The sequence below is a fragment of the Lactuca virosa genome, chromosome 3 (assembly GCF_052849685.1).
Source record: "Lactuca virosa cultivar CGN04683 chromosome 3, Lactuca_virosa_CGN04683_v6, whole genome shotgun sequence".
NCBI classification, from domain to species: domain Eukaryota; kingdom Viridiplantae; phylum Streptophyta; class Magnoliopsida; order Asterales; family Asteraceae; genus Lactuca; species Lactuca virosa.
This window is the reverse complement of record NC_136428.1, coordinates 413,362,281-413,375,464: the sequence shown is the minus strand read 5'-3', so window position 1 is coordinate 413,375,464 and position 13,184 is coordinate 413,362,281.

Below are 13,184 nucleotides of genomic sequence, written 5' to 3'. Positions count from 1 at the left end.
AGTATGACTCTAAGAATTGTTTTGGAACGAAGTATGACTCATCTTTCTGATCTAACCATTTCAACAATTCATGACTCCTCTTCTTAGTCATAAGAATGCACTAAGATGACCTTTAGAGGACTAATTGTGATATGATTTCTAAATCATTAAGATGATCACAAACATGATACTAAAGTACTCTCCCATCTTTTCAGGTTTGAGAAACTTTTTCTTTCTGCCTAATTTGATTCTTCCCATTCGTTCTGCCATACATTGAGACTTTTCCAATGTTTCAGAATTATACTTAAACTTGTAAGTATAACCATATTTACTAAACTTTAGTAAATCAAATAGTCTTAACGAGCTTTGTGGTGGACATGACCAGTGCACAAGAATGTGTATTCGATCCCTTTAGTCCTTCACTTGACTCACACATCCATGTGAACAAGTAATTAGTCTTGATTTTCTAATACTTGAAATTTCTCATTCATCATACTATTCAACTTGCATGATTCCAAGTTTCGGTCCAATTCAAACTTGGGCGATGAGGAACTTTCCTGATTTGGTAAATTTAGACACTACCACAAATGAAAGAATCAAATCCATTTTCCAATATTGCTGTCAGTGGAATCATATAAGCAACAATTTTCCACAAATGCCATTGTAAGGATACTTCAAATAAATAAAATTAAACAATTTTCTTTTATTTTAAAACTTTGCGGAAAAACTTATCCTTACAATCCACATGGAAAATTGTTGTTATCTATTCCTTAGCAATATATCATAACTTCTTAAGCAACTGCTCAAAATTCTGATGCGATCGAAGTCCACCTTCGCGATCAGAATCATCATATACTTCCTTTAATATTTCTCTCTATTCTTTGATTCTTAAAACATCAACATGTGACCCAGTCACATCATGTAATGAGGATCTCAAAATAGAACTTAACAGAGTTAGATAATGGGCTCTACCTGATGTATAGTCAAACTTATTGACTTTAACATCCTTAGGTAAATTTGGCAGATTTGCAATCAACGCCCCTTCCTTTCTCAAAATAAACATATGGACCCTTTGGTAATGGGACTATCTCAGACTTATCCTTTCTCTTTACCATTTGGTCAACCGGGTTGACTATGGCCAATCCCTTTCCATTGGGAAGAGAATGCTGTTTCTGGATTTCCAGTGTCACCATTGTCACTGTCCATAAAGTTTTTGGGAAGTTGATCTTCTAATCAAATTTGCTTTACTATCGTTCCAAATCATTGCTGATTCAGCAGCACCAAGCAAATAGATATGATCATTAAGGTTCATGTCATAGTCTGTTTCATAGTAGTCCCAAAGGAAGTCACTATGTGACTTAGAAAGTGATTGAACATCCAACTTTCTCAAGACTTTGACACCCAACTCTCCCGACTTGTCAATATGTGACTTCATCTCTAAGATGTGATCACACATAGACCTTGCTTTCCATTTGGGCTTGAGTGACCTTGAACTTGTGGGTTAGGGAGAATAATTGGAGGAGGTGGAGGAAGAGAAGTATGACTTCCATGAGCCAAACTCGGGAAGTCATATTCATTAGGAAAGCTTGGTTTGGGAAGATCATTGTTGTCTAAACCAGACATCAACAATGGGAGAAATTCACGTAAAGTTGATTTAAGTCCTTAATATAACACCCAATATGATATATTAAGGCTAGGACCCAACAAACTATTTTATAACTTGGAAGAGGGATGTCGTAATCTAAGCTATAAAATATTTGAAGGTAGGTGAATGACGATTCACCAATTTCCACCAAGATAAACGAAACATATTATTAGGTTTTAATTGGTTTTGAAACTCCTAGATTCTTTTGAGATTCATTGAACTTTTCAATGACATGTTTCAATCTCGAGTGTTCCCTTCAGGTTTTGTGACTGGGATGCCGAGGATCACAAAACAAGCTGTGAAGTAACCATGCAAATATACTTGGTACCCTAAATATTTACCCCTCAATCGATGTGCCGGTTAACCACACACGCTCCAACGATACTATGATAAACATTAAGTTACCCTTTGCCTACCTTGTTAAGTCCAGGTTAGTGTGTCGGTTAACCACACACGCTCCACTAACAGCTTAAACAAAGTGCAAAGTGTAATTTCATGGATTAGGACCTTATTCACATTTTCCTAAGTAACTAAGATTGGGAATTTATAAGTGTTTAGTTACTCAGTATTTATCAGTATACTTATAATGAAGGGAGAAGTATAGTCCTTGTCCTACCTGTTCGGCTAACGACCCTCCACGGGTCAAGGAAGCGGTGAGTGAGAGTGGACACCCATTAAACTGTCATTTTATAGGCAATAACCTTATACCCCCCTTATAGACCGGCTTCGTGAATGAGTCCTACTAATGGTAAGACGACTTTATCTTATACATATCTATATAATTAAAATTATAATAATAGTATAAGGGTTGAATTTTAAACTTTTAAAATTCTAAGGTGTAGTTTGGAATTAAAGTATACGTGGGGGTAACTTTACAAATTCCAAAACATGAGGACAAGTTTTGAAACCTTTCAAAACTCTTGGATTTTTCATAACTTATGAGTTTAATTAAGGTTTAATGAAAAAAAATAATTCAAGTTCCATAACTTGAGGACAAGTTATGGAAAACATTAAATCATTTAATGATGACATTAAAAATAGTGACTCTTCTATTTTCATAACCTATGAGACTTAATGACATTTTAAAAAGAAAAAACTCTTCACTTTCCATAACTTGAGGACAAGTTATGGAGTTCATAAAAACCATTAAGATCAAATATTCCAATTAACACAATAATCAAATAATTTTTCTATGATCTAGGTTAAACTCATAAGTAAAGATAATTCACATCAACAATTTTCAAGAAATTAGATAATCATATAAACTAATACAAATCTTGAAACTTTGACAATTATCCTTTGAAGACTCTTGGAATTCATAACCTAAAGAGTTAATAAATGAGACATTTCACATCCATAACTTATGGAAGTTTCAAAACTCTTAAGATCATAACTTTAAAAAAAACTTTTGAGTTCCAAAATTTTATGACAAAATTTGTAACTCCTTAAAACCATTTAGATCAAACTTTTAAAACAAATAAAATAATCATATGATTCTATCTTTTAATAAATTGACCTAATTCAACTCTTGTAGTAAAGTGACTCAAATTTTATAAATAATTAGTTTTTCATAAAATCAAGTAATTATCATAAAATTTGACAAACTTCATGTTTTTTTTTCTTTTTTTTTCCTTCAACTTGAAAAAAAAAATACATTTGCATCAAATATAATAGAAAACAACCAGTCTCTGATACCACTGTTGGGTTTTAGTATACTACAACATCCTATGGTGCACATACAACCCTAAATACCTTGGATCTATGTTTTCTCTATTATACATGCAAATGGTTTCCAAGGCATTAAACCTATAACTAGCATGCATTTGACATAAACCATATAATATACAATTTAGGGAAACATACCTTTTATGTGGCTTGAAGTCTTGATGTATTTGGCCTTAAGAGCTTAGCACCAATAGTATGAAATGCCTCAAATGGAATCACAACACACCTAGGACAAAGGTGGCTCTTGAGAGAGAATTACATGCACCAATACACCTCCATATTTCTCTAAGAAAAGAAGTGGTGATTTTGGCTATGGAGTAACCTATTTATATGTAGGATTCCAAGGGTCATGGGTATAACCCATAATCCATACCCATGGGTTTTATGATCCATGGTTCATGTGGCCCAACTCTTTATGTATCCATACATAAACTTGATCCAACATGGATCATAAGCCCAACACATATAAATATAACTAATTATCAAAATTAGTCCCCATAGATTTAATTAGTCTCTTTTGATCACTAAATTAATTCTAAATTAATTCTTGATCGATACTAACTAAAACATATGATTTCATATTAATATATTATAACTTATAATATATTAATAAACCATAAATAACCTTCTCTCAAAAGTCCATCCTAACAAATTGTGCTGATGATATGCAACCCAAATGGACCATGTTACTCTCGGGTCAAGTACATACCAATAATAGTTATGGGCGTAGAAATCTCATCCAACAGTTGGTTGTGGGTTTGGACCTCATTTGGTCATGTATGGTTGTTGGTTGTGGGTTTGGACCTCATTTGGTCATGTACATAGTGTTGGTTGTGGGTTTGGACCTCTTTAGGTCATGTATGGGTGTTGGTTGTGGGTTTGGACCTCATTTGGTCATGTCCATAGTGTTGGTTGTGGGTTTGGATCTCTTTAGGTCATGTATGGGTGTTGGTTGTGGGTTTGGACCTCATTTGGTCATGTCCATAGTGTTGGTTGTGGGTTTGGACCTCATTTTGTCATGTGTGGGTGTTGGTTGTGGGTTTGGACCTCATTTGGTCATGTCCATAGTGTTGGTTGTGGGTTTGGACCTCATTTGGTCATGTATGGGTGTTGGTTGTGGGTTTGGACCTCATTTAGTCATGTATATAGTGTTGGTTGTGGGTTTGGACCTCTTTAGGCCATGTATGGGTGTTGGTTGTGGGTTTGGACCTCATTTGGTCATGTCTGTAGTGTTGGTTGTGGGTTTGGACCTCTTTAGGTCATGTATGGGTGTTGGTTGTGGGTTTGGACCTCATTTGGTCATGTCCATAGTGTTGGTTGTGGGTTTGGACCTCACTTGGTCATGTATGGGTGTTGGTTGTGGCTTTGGACCTCATTTGGTCATGTCCATAGTGTTGGTTGTGGGTTTGGACCTCATTTGGTCATGTATGGGTGTTGGTTGTGGGTTTGGACCTCATTTGGTCATGTATGGGTGTTGGTTGTGGGTTTGGACCTCATTTGGTCATGTAAGGGTGTTGGTTGTGGGTTTGGACCTCGTTTGGTCATATATATAGTGTTGGTTGTGGGTTTGGACCTCATTTGGTCATGTATGGGTGTTGGTTGTGGGTTTGGACCTCATTTGGTCATGTATGGGTGTTGGTTGTGGGTTTGGACCTCATTTGGTCATGTAAGGGTGTTGGTTGTGGGTTTGGACCTCATTTGGTCATATATATAGTGTTGGTTGTGGGTTTGGACCTCTTTCGGTCATGTATGGGTGTTGGTTGTGGGTTTGAACCTCATTTGGTCATGTTCATAGTGTTGGTTGTGGGTTTGGACCTCATTTGGTCATGTATGGGTGTTGGTTGTGGGTTTGGACCTCATTTGGTCATGTCCATAGTGTTGGTTGTGGGTTTGGACCTCTTTAGGTCATGTATGGGTGTTGGATGTGGGTTTGGACCTCATTTGGTCATGTCCATAGTGTTGGTTGTGGGTTTGGACCTCTTTAGGTCATGTATGGGTGTTGGATGTGGGTTTGGACCTCATTTGGTCATGTCCATAGTGTTGGTTGTGGGTTTGGACCTCATTCGGTCATGTATGGGTGTTGGTTGTGGGTTTGGACCTCATTAGGTCATGTACGGGTGTTGGTTGTGGGTTTGGACCTCTTTAGGTCATGTATGGGTCTTGGTTGTGGGTTTGGACCTCATTATGTCATGTACGGGTTGTAAGTGTGTAATACCGTAGGATAGTCATTGGTTTATGGAGTTATGACATATAAATTATTATTATAAATAATTACGCCTACTAGACCATATTATTATTTTAGTTATATAATAATATTTTTCCCTTGTATATTTAATTTTTTAACTTTATATATTTTTTATTTCAAATAGTCATAAATGTTTTTTCAAAAAATAAATTTTTAACTTAGAAGGACCAAATATGTAATATTTATATTCTTACCAAATAAATCATACTAATTTTTGAAAAGGCAGGACATGTTTCCAAACCACGATTTTTTCTTCTAATCGTGTGGGATTACTATGAGATCAAAATTTGGAACACATTTGAATCTGTCAAACGAATTTAAATAAAAACTAATGAGAGGCAAATATTATTTTGTATGGTTTTTGGGCTCCAAATCAAAGTGGGAAATCTTCATCTATCGCACCGCCAAAACTATGAAGATCAATCCATCGGATGAAGGAAATTCCGGTAATTTTTTGGTAACCTCCATCAATTTAGGACCTGTTAAATCATTTTAATATTTAATAGACTGTCATTTGTTCCACCATTGTTTTGTTTAGCGTTAGGTTATATCCCAAAAGGATCATACTTCAGTTCATCATTCATCAAGCTTTCTAGTGTAAGTATATTGTTTATGTACGTATAGTTTCAATGTTATTGATTGTATTGATCACGGATCATGCATGACACAAAGAATTTTGATTCTTCATATTGGTGTGCTTCTTGCACACCAACTGTTCGATGAAATGTTTATGTGAGCAATTGTCTGTAATATTATTTGTTCATACATTATCATTAAACTTATAAACAATCAAACTTATTTTCAATCTGTTTTGTCAACAGAAGAATCATGGAGGTTGACAAGGAACAACATGAGGATATATTCCTTACTATAATACAGAATATGAGCTAGATGATGGAAACCAAGAATATGATTCGGATACAGAGAATGGTGAAAATAAAGACATTCACTACAATAGCGAATCAGATTCGGAAGAAGAAATCCATAAAACAGTTCCTACAAGGTCAAATAGGAAGAGGGGCATGACTCGATTGCCAAAACTGAAGACTGAATATGTCAATTCTGGTGGAAAAAAAACGTGTCAGGTTTGATGAATTCGGTAAGTTTACAGGGAAGAATAATGCAGTCTTTGTTAGCTATTTCGGTGATCTTGTCCGCGAGAAGGTGGGATTAAGTGCTCTTTGCTGGAAAAAAGTTAAACCGGAAATGAAGGACATACTATGGGAAGAGATAACAGTAAATATTTTCTTCAATTTTTTAATCTGTATAACATAATATATGTAAAAATCAAGTTTTAAACACTAACATTCTCATTGTTTTTTTTAGCGCTATTTTGAGGTTCATGAAAGTGGAAAATAATTTGTGATGAATAGACTTGGTATTCTTCTACGGAATTTCAGAAGAAAGTTGTATGCAGATTACATCAAACCACATCTAGGCAATCCCAAAAAGCTTGACAAAATCCCACTTCGTTATTGTGCACTAATCACTGAACAAGATGATTGGAACAAATTTGTGACTTATACACAATCTCAAGAGTTTAATGTTAAAATCTTTTTTCAAAACTTATTCATTTATTTATCATAATCTGGGTTATAAAAGTTCGTGACAAATATGTTACTTTTATTTCACAGAATGTGTCACAAAGGACTATCAAAGCGAGAAAGATGTCAAAGTATACTCATCGGATGGGACGAGGGGGGTATACAACTCTTAGGAGGAAGTTGGTAAGCTTGGTCATTAGCTACATTAACTTCATATCATTTTATTTAACATGCTTTTGTTTCATATTCTTTATAATTTAATTTTTTTTATCAAGATTGAAGAGAATGTGATTTCGAAGGAGGAAATGCCCCCAAGGTCAGTTATGTGGTGTAAAGGGCATGAAAGTAAAGGAGAATTTAAGGATGAAGATGTTAAAATCATGGCTGATAAACTAGTAACTTCACTACACTTTTCTTTTTCTTTTACTTTAAATATTTTAATCATTGTTATTAAGACAATAATTATTAATTTTTTGTTTGGTAGATGGAACATGAGAAGCAGATAAAAGAAGGACAAGTAAATGTTGAACCAGGAACGGATGCCATGACCTTAGTTTTTGGTAAGGAAAAGGGCGGATTTTTAAAGGGTGTCGGCATGGGAGTCACTTACAACAAATATTTCAATGTTCCTCGCAGCAAAGGGTCATCTAAGGAAGAAATTAAAGATCTTAAAGTTGCACTGCATAATGGAAAACTTGAGCTTGAGAAAAAAGATGTTGAACTCAAGGCTTTGTCTACAAAGGTTAATGAACAAGATCAAACACTAAAGCTAGTTTTGGCTCATCTTAATGCAAAAGGAGCTGACTTTCCAAATCTGTCTCATACAATTGTAAGTAATCTTATTGAAAATATCTGTTGTCAATGTTAGTTCTAAATTGCATTTCTTTTAAACATTTTTCCTGTTTCTTTATATTTTATAGGGTATTTCAAGTGAGAAGATTGTACAAAGTAATGAAACGTCTCCTGTTAGTCTCAAAACCAATTAACCTTCAGAACCTGTAACACCAGTATGTTATCGTCTTGTTAGATCATCGTTGATATATATATATATATATATATATATATATATATATATATATATATTTACGTGGTACTGATTTCTGATTTTCCATGTTGGACTTTATATTATGTAGGTTATTCCAAAACCCAACAAAAAACCTGTTCAAACGAAATCTGCAACTACAACACCCGATGCAAAATTGATTTCCATGAAATCTACAACAGTAGTATATACTAACTTTACAGTTTTCAATACTTTTATTTAATCTTTTTTATTAAAATATATGTTTAAATAGGTCTTAAATCTTGATATCAGGCAAATTCAAAAACCACCAACAAAACTGTTGAGTCTAAGACTACCATTATCAATCATGACATACCAAAAGTTTCACCAAATAATCCCATTCACCAGGTCAGTGTTTTTTACATGATGAATATACATTTCTGTTTTTTTTTTCTAGATTATAACATTACTTGTCATTGTAGCCAATCAAGTGTAGTCTATCATATCCCTATAAAAGGAACATCGTTGCCCGCGGTACCATTCACTTATCATTAGAAAGACAATTCATTCATGGAGTTCCTCTACAAGATGATTGTTATAAAGTTTCCATTGATGAAGTGGTTGTAAAAACTACATTTCTACCCCATCAAACTGGAGAATTCAAATTAGTTGAGGATGCATATAAAAGTTTTGTTCCATGGCCAAAATACCTTGTGCAAACCGAGTCAGAGGTTTGTTTCAATATGTCCAATACTTTTTGCATTAAACTTTATTTTCTTCATAAAGTACTATACTAAGTTTATGATGAATTAATTTTATTGGTTTCAATGTTGTTGTTATAGGTACCAGAAATTATATCACATCAAAAATCAACAAAAAGGAAACCAACTTACATATCATCTGATGCCCTTCTGAAGAAGAGAAGGAGCAATACAAACAAAATGAATGCCTAGCTAGTTATGTTTAGGTTTTGGTTTATGATGTATTTGATTTTTTAACCATTATTTAAATTCTTTAAATTACGAAAATTTTCCTTTCTTTGATATTTTAATTAGGAATGTAATGTATATATGGATTTCGATTTCAATTATTATTAATATAAACTTATGAATTTTGTTTGTGTTTCATATTGTTGTGTTTCGTTACTTTAATTTAAAGTATTTTCATGTGTCTAAAATGTATAAAAAGTAACAGTAAATATTAAGTTATAGTGGTTGTAGTATGATTTTTGCCATGTTATATAAGTTTTTAATGTCTCTAAAAATATACAATGGTTACTTTATATCAATTTGTAACGTGTGGCTAAATGGTTAACAATAGTCATAATATACAAGAATTATGAGACTACAATTGATTTAAAGTGATGTTTATTAAAAAAAATTGTCACTAACTTAAACAATAACAACATGGAAAACAATTTATGTGGCAAATAAATACCATAATTGATTGTTGTTGACACTAAATACTAGGAAATCGTCACATAGATCATTAACTATATGTGTCCATTTACCGAACACGGACATGTTTACCGTAAATTATATGTGTCTAAAATATACCCAATAGTCTTAATACGATACCGAATTATCCTTAATTTTAACAAAATGTGTGACTTTATAATACTTATGATTTTAATTCACTTCTTCGTTTGTCTCTATACGTTAGGTTATAGTCACAAACGTTGATTGTTTTTTGTGACTAATAATTAGCAATTCGTCACATATGAAAGTAAAGTACTTGTGGCCATTTAGCAAAAATGGTCACACTCACCATAATTACAAGTTTACAAAAGATACACAATAGTCTTAATAAAATTTAAATTGTGTGACCATATGTAAGAAAACAACTACACTAAAACATCATGAATGTCGCATTTTGGTGATATACAATCACAACGTTAAATAAATATGTGTGACTAATAACTGTTTAACGCTACAATATTGGTTATTTAAGGAACAAAATTTCGTACACATTTGCCACACTTTTATACTACGGCCACATGTTTTCATAGCATACAGACTACATTTTAAAGTGACCATAAGACCCATACGATGGCGTCACCTTTCGTCACACTTTCAGTGAAAAAATAAAATGTCACTATATGCATATAGTCACACTTTTTTGGTGTGACTGTAAGTCATTTTTCTTGTAGTGCTAGTCCTTTTGAATCCTTTGTGCCTACCAGCACATTGAATACAGAGTCTAGACAATTCGGCTTTAGTACATTACACGCATCATAAATTGCCCTTTAGCACTATACTTCATATCACTTCCCAATAATACCTACTAAAGAAAGACATATAAGGAATTTAAAGAAAAATTTCTTTGAAATGAAATAGTGTAAGATAAACTCAGGAGAATCGAGAAGAAAACTCAAACCGTAACTCACCGATTGAATTTGCATCCAGAAGGTCTGAGAACAGCACGCATAATCTCAGAACAGATCTGAAAATTCTTCACATCGTTAAGCACAAAACCCATGTGTGATCCTCTCTTTTTCTTCCTTTCCCGCAAAGGAAACATACTCTCAAACAATATTCTAGGTGTTGTACAGTTGAGAGATGCCTCCTATCATGTGCCTGGAAGTCTAGAACAACCACTATCAACAAACTGGAGTCTGATGATATGCCTCCATAGCTGCTCCAGCATAGAGCGAGATCAGTTGGTCTTTGGAACCCAATCCATTTTGAAACTAGGCTGACCTTTGTCATTAACGCAAGATACTTTCTCCTATGACATGTCCTGTTTATCACAAACAGAAGATGTAGAAATATTAGAATCATTAGGAGATTTAGGAGAATGAACGTTTGGTACCCATCTGTAGTTTGGTTTAACCCATTTCTTTTTCGAGCGGATGGGTGCCTCGACAGTTGATTTTGAACTTGAAGTCGGCCGTTGAGATGACTTTGACCTAACCGGTCTTGGCTTCATAGGAGCATCTCTTGAGCTTGGCTTGTTGGCCGACATTCCCTTTTTGCCCTTGGGAGTTGATTTCCTGGCCTTGGGAGTTGAACTCTTGCCCTTCGTGGCATTCCAGTCGTCATTTTCTGAACGAGACCTCGAATGATTTCTTTTGGAAAATCTCCCTGTTGGCGCGTTCTACCACCCGTGTGCATAGTAGGGAACGTATGCGCGATTTGGACAGTTTCAGGCAATGTGACCAGTGTGTTCCACAGTGAAAACAAGTCTTTTTCTTCACTGGGAAATTGTTTCTTCTTGCCCCTGGTGGCGTGTCCTTGCCTCCTTTCTTATTGTTCCCACAAACACAATTGCAGCAAGTCGTCGGTTTCGCTTGTTTTGGTGGCCTGTATTTATGAACAGCAGGTTGTGTGACTGGTGAGGGTGGAGTGGATGTGCTAGGAACAAGAACATCAGGATTATCAAACAAATCATCAAAAATATCAAAGAAATTTAAGTCATCAGACTTTGCGGAACAAGAATTAGTTCTGTTCTCATTGTCCTCATCCTTTACTACTTTACCTGCACAAGAGGTAGAAACATTAGTATCTTTCATCTCAACACCCTCAGTTGGCCCTGATTGTTCAGTCTTAACTGAAGCTGGAGCAGGGGGTTGGCCATACTGAAGGTGTGCTTCGTTTTCAACTTCTTCCTTAGTCAGAGGGGTATAAGAGTAGTTATGATTGAAAGGAGGAGGAACACTCTCATACCCTAGACCCTTCTGTTGGTTATCTTCAAATTTCAAACAATTGTCAATCATGGACACAACTAGCTCACTTGACACATCAAATTTCTTAAAATTAAATTCAGCATCATTAAATTTAGCCTTTAATGCATCAGGTTCGGCAGTTACAGCAGCAACTTGTTCTGTCACAAATCTATAGTTTGCACACTTATTGCTATACTCTTCTTGAAGTTTCCTAAAGTCTTTTGTTTTGGCCGCTAGTTTTGTTTTTAGAGGTACTGTTCTTTCCTAATAGTGTACCTCTCATATATTAGGTCCTCATTCTATCTACGTAATAATTCATAGTGTTCACGTAAATTTTCCAAGGAAATTTCATTGATATTGATTTTTGAAGAACTCAATGTTTACCAACAATGCCCTTTGACTTGAAAACTCAAAAGTCAAATTTAAAAAATCAAACTTAAAAGTCAAACCGAAAAGCTAAATTTGAAAATTAGAAAGTTAAACGAAAAAGTCAAAGTTTAAAGTCAAAGGTTAAACTTGGAAGTCAAAGTCAAATTTTAAGGTCAAAAGTCAATTTAGAAATTTAAAAATTAAAAGCTAAAATTTTGGAAGAAAATAGAATTTAAAATTGAAAGGAAATTGAATTTTGGGTTAAAAGTGCCAAAATTGCAAAACTTGGAACCAAAGAAGAACGCCTTTTGAATTAAATTTGGGAGGAGAGTAACGTGTCACAAGTTGGTTCAGCTGGTAAGTTGCCTGGTTGAGTTGGGAGGAGACCTGGGTTCGATCCCCGGCAACCTCAAAATCGATTCCCCTTTTTTTAATGGAAGCACGCTGCGAGGATGCTGAGATGCGAGGACGAGAACGAAGCGATGCGATGCGAGGTTGAGAACGAGACGAAGACCACACACCGATCCGCACACCGAACCTCACACCGAGGCCGCACAGTGAGCCGCACACCCAGCCGTACACTCCGAGCCGTACACCGAGCCAGCCGTACACCTTCAACAGATGCGAAGAAAAAACGACGTTTTTCACACTTTTTGCTCCAAAACTCGATCAAAAACTCATTTTTATGAAAAATGCAAAGAACAAACCCCTCCTAATTTTTATAGATCTATCCAAAAACGCAAAATTCTTTTAAAAATAAGATCAAATAAGCTCCAGATCTGAAAAAATTGATTGATACAATCCAAGCACTGATACCACTTGTAAGTCCCCAATCTTCTTGTGTATTAATCAGATCTGTTTGATGGTGCGGAATCCCAATCAAATGGATGATGCCGATCAAAATAGAAGAGAAGAAGAAGAAGAATAACTTGAATCTTGAATGTATTGAAGATATGAATAATGCTCCTTACACAAGATTCTCTCACACACACTCTTCTTCTCTGTAACTT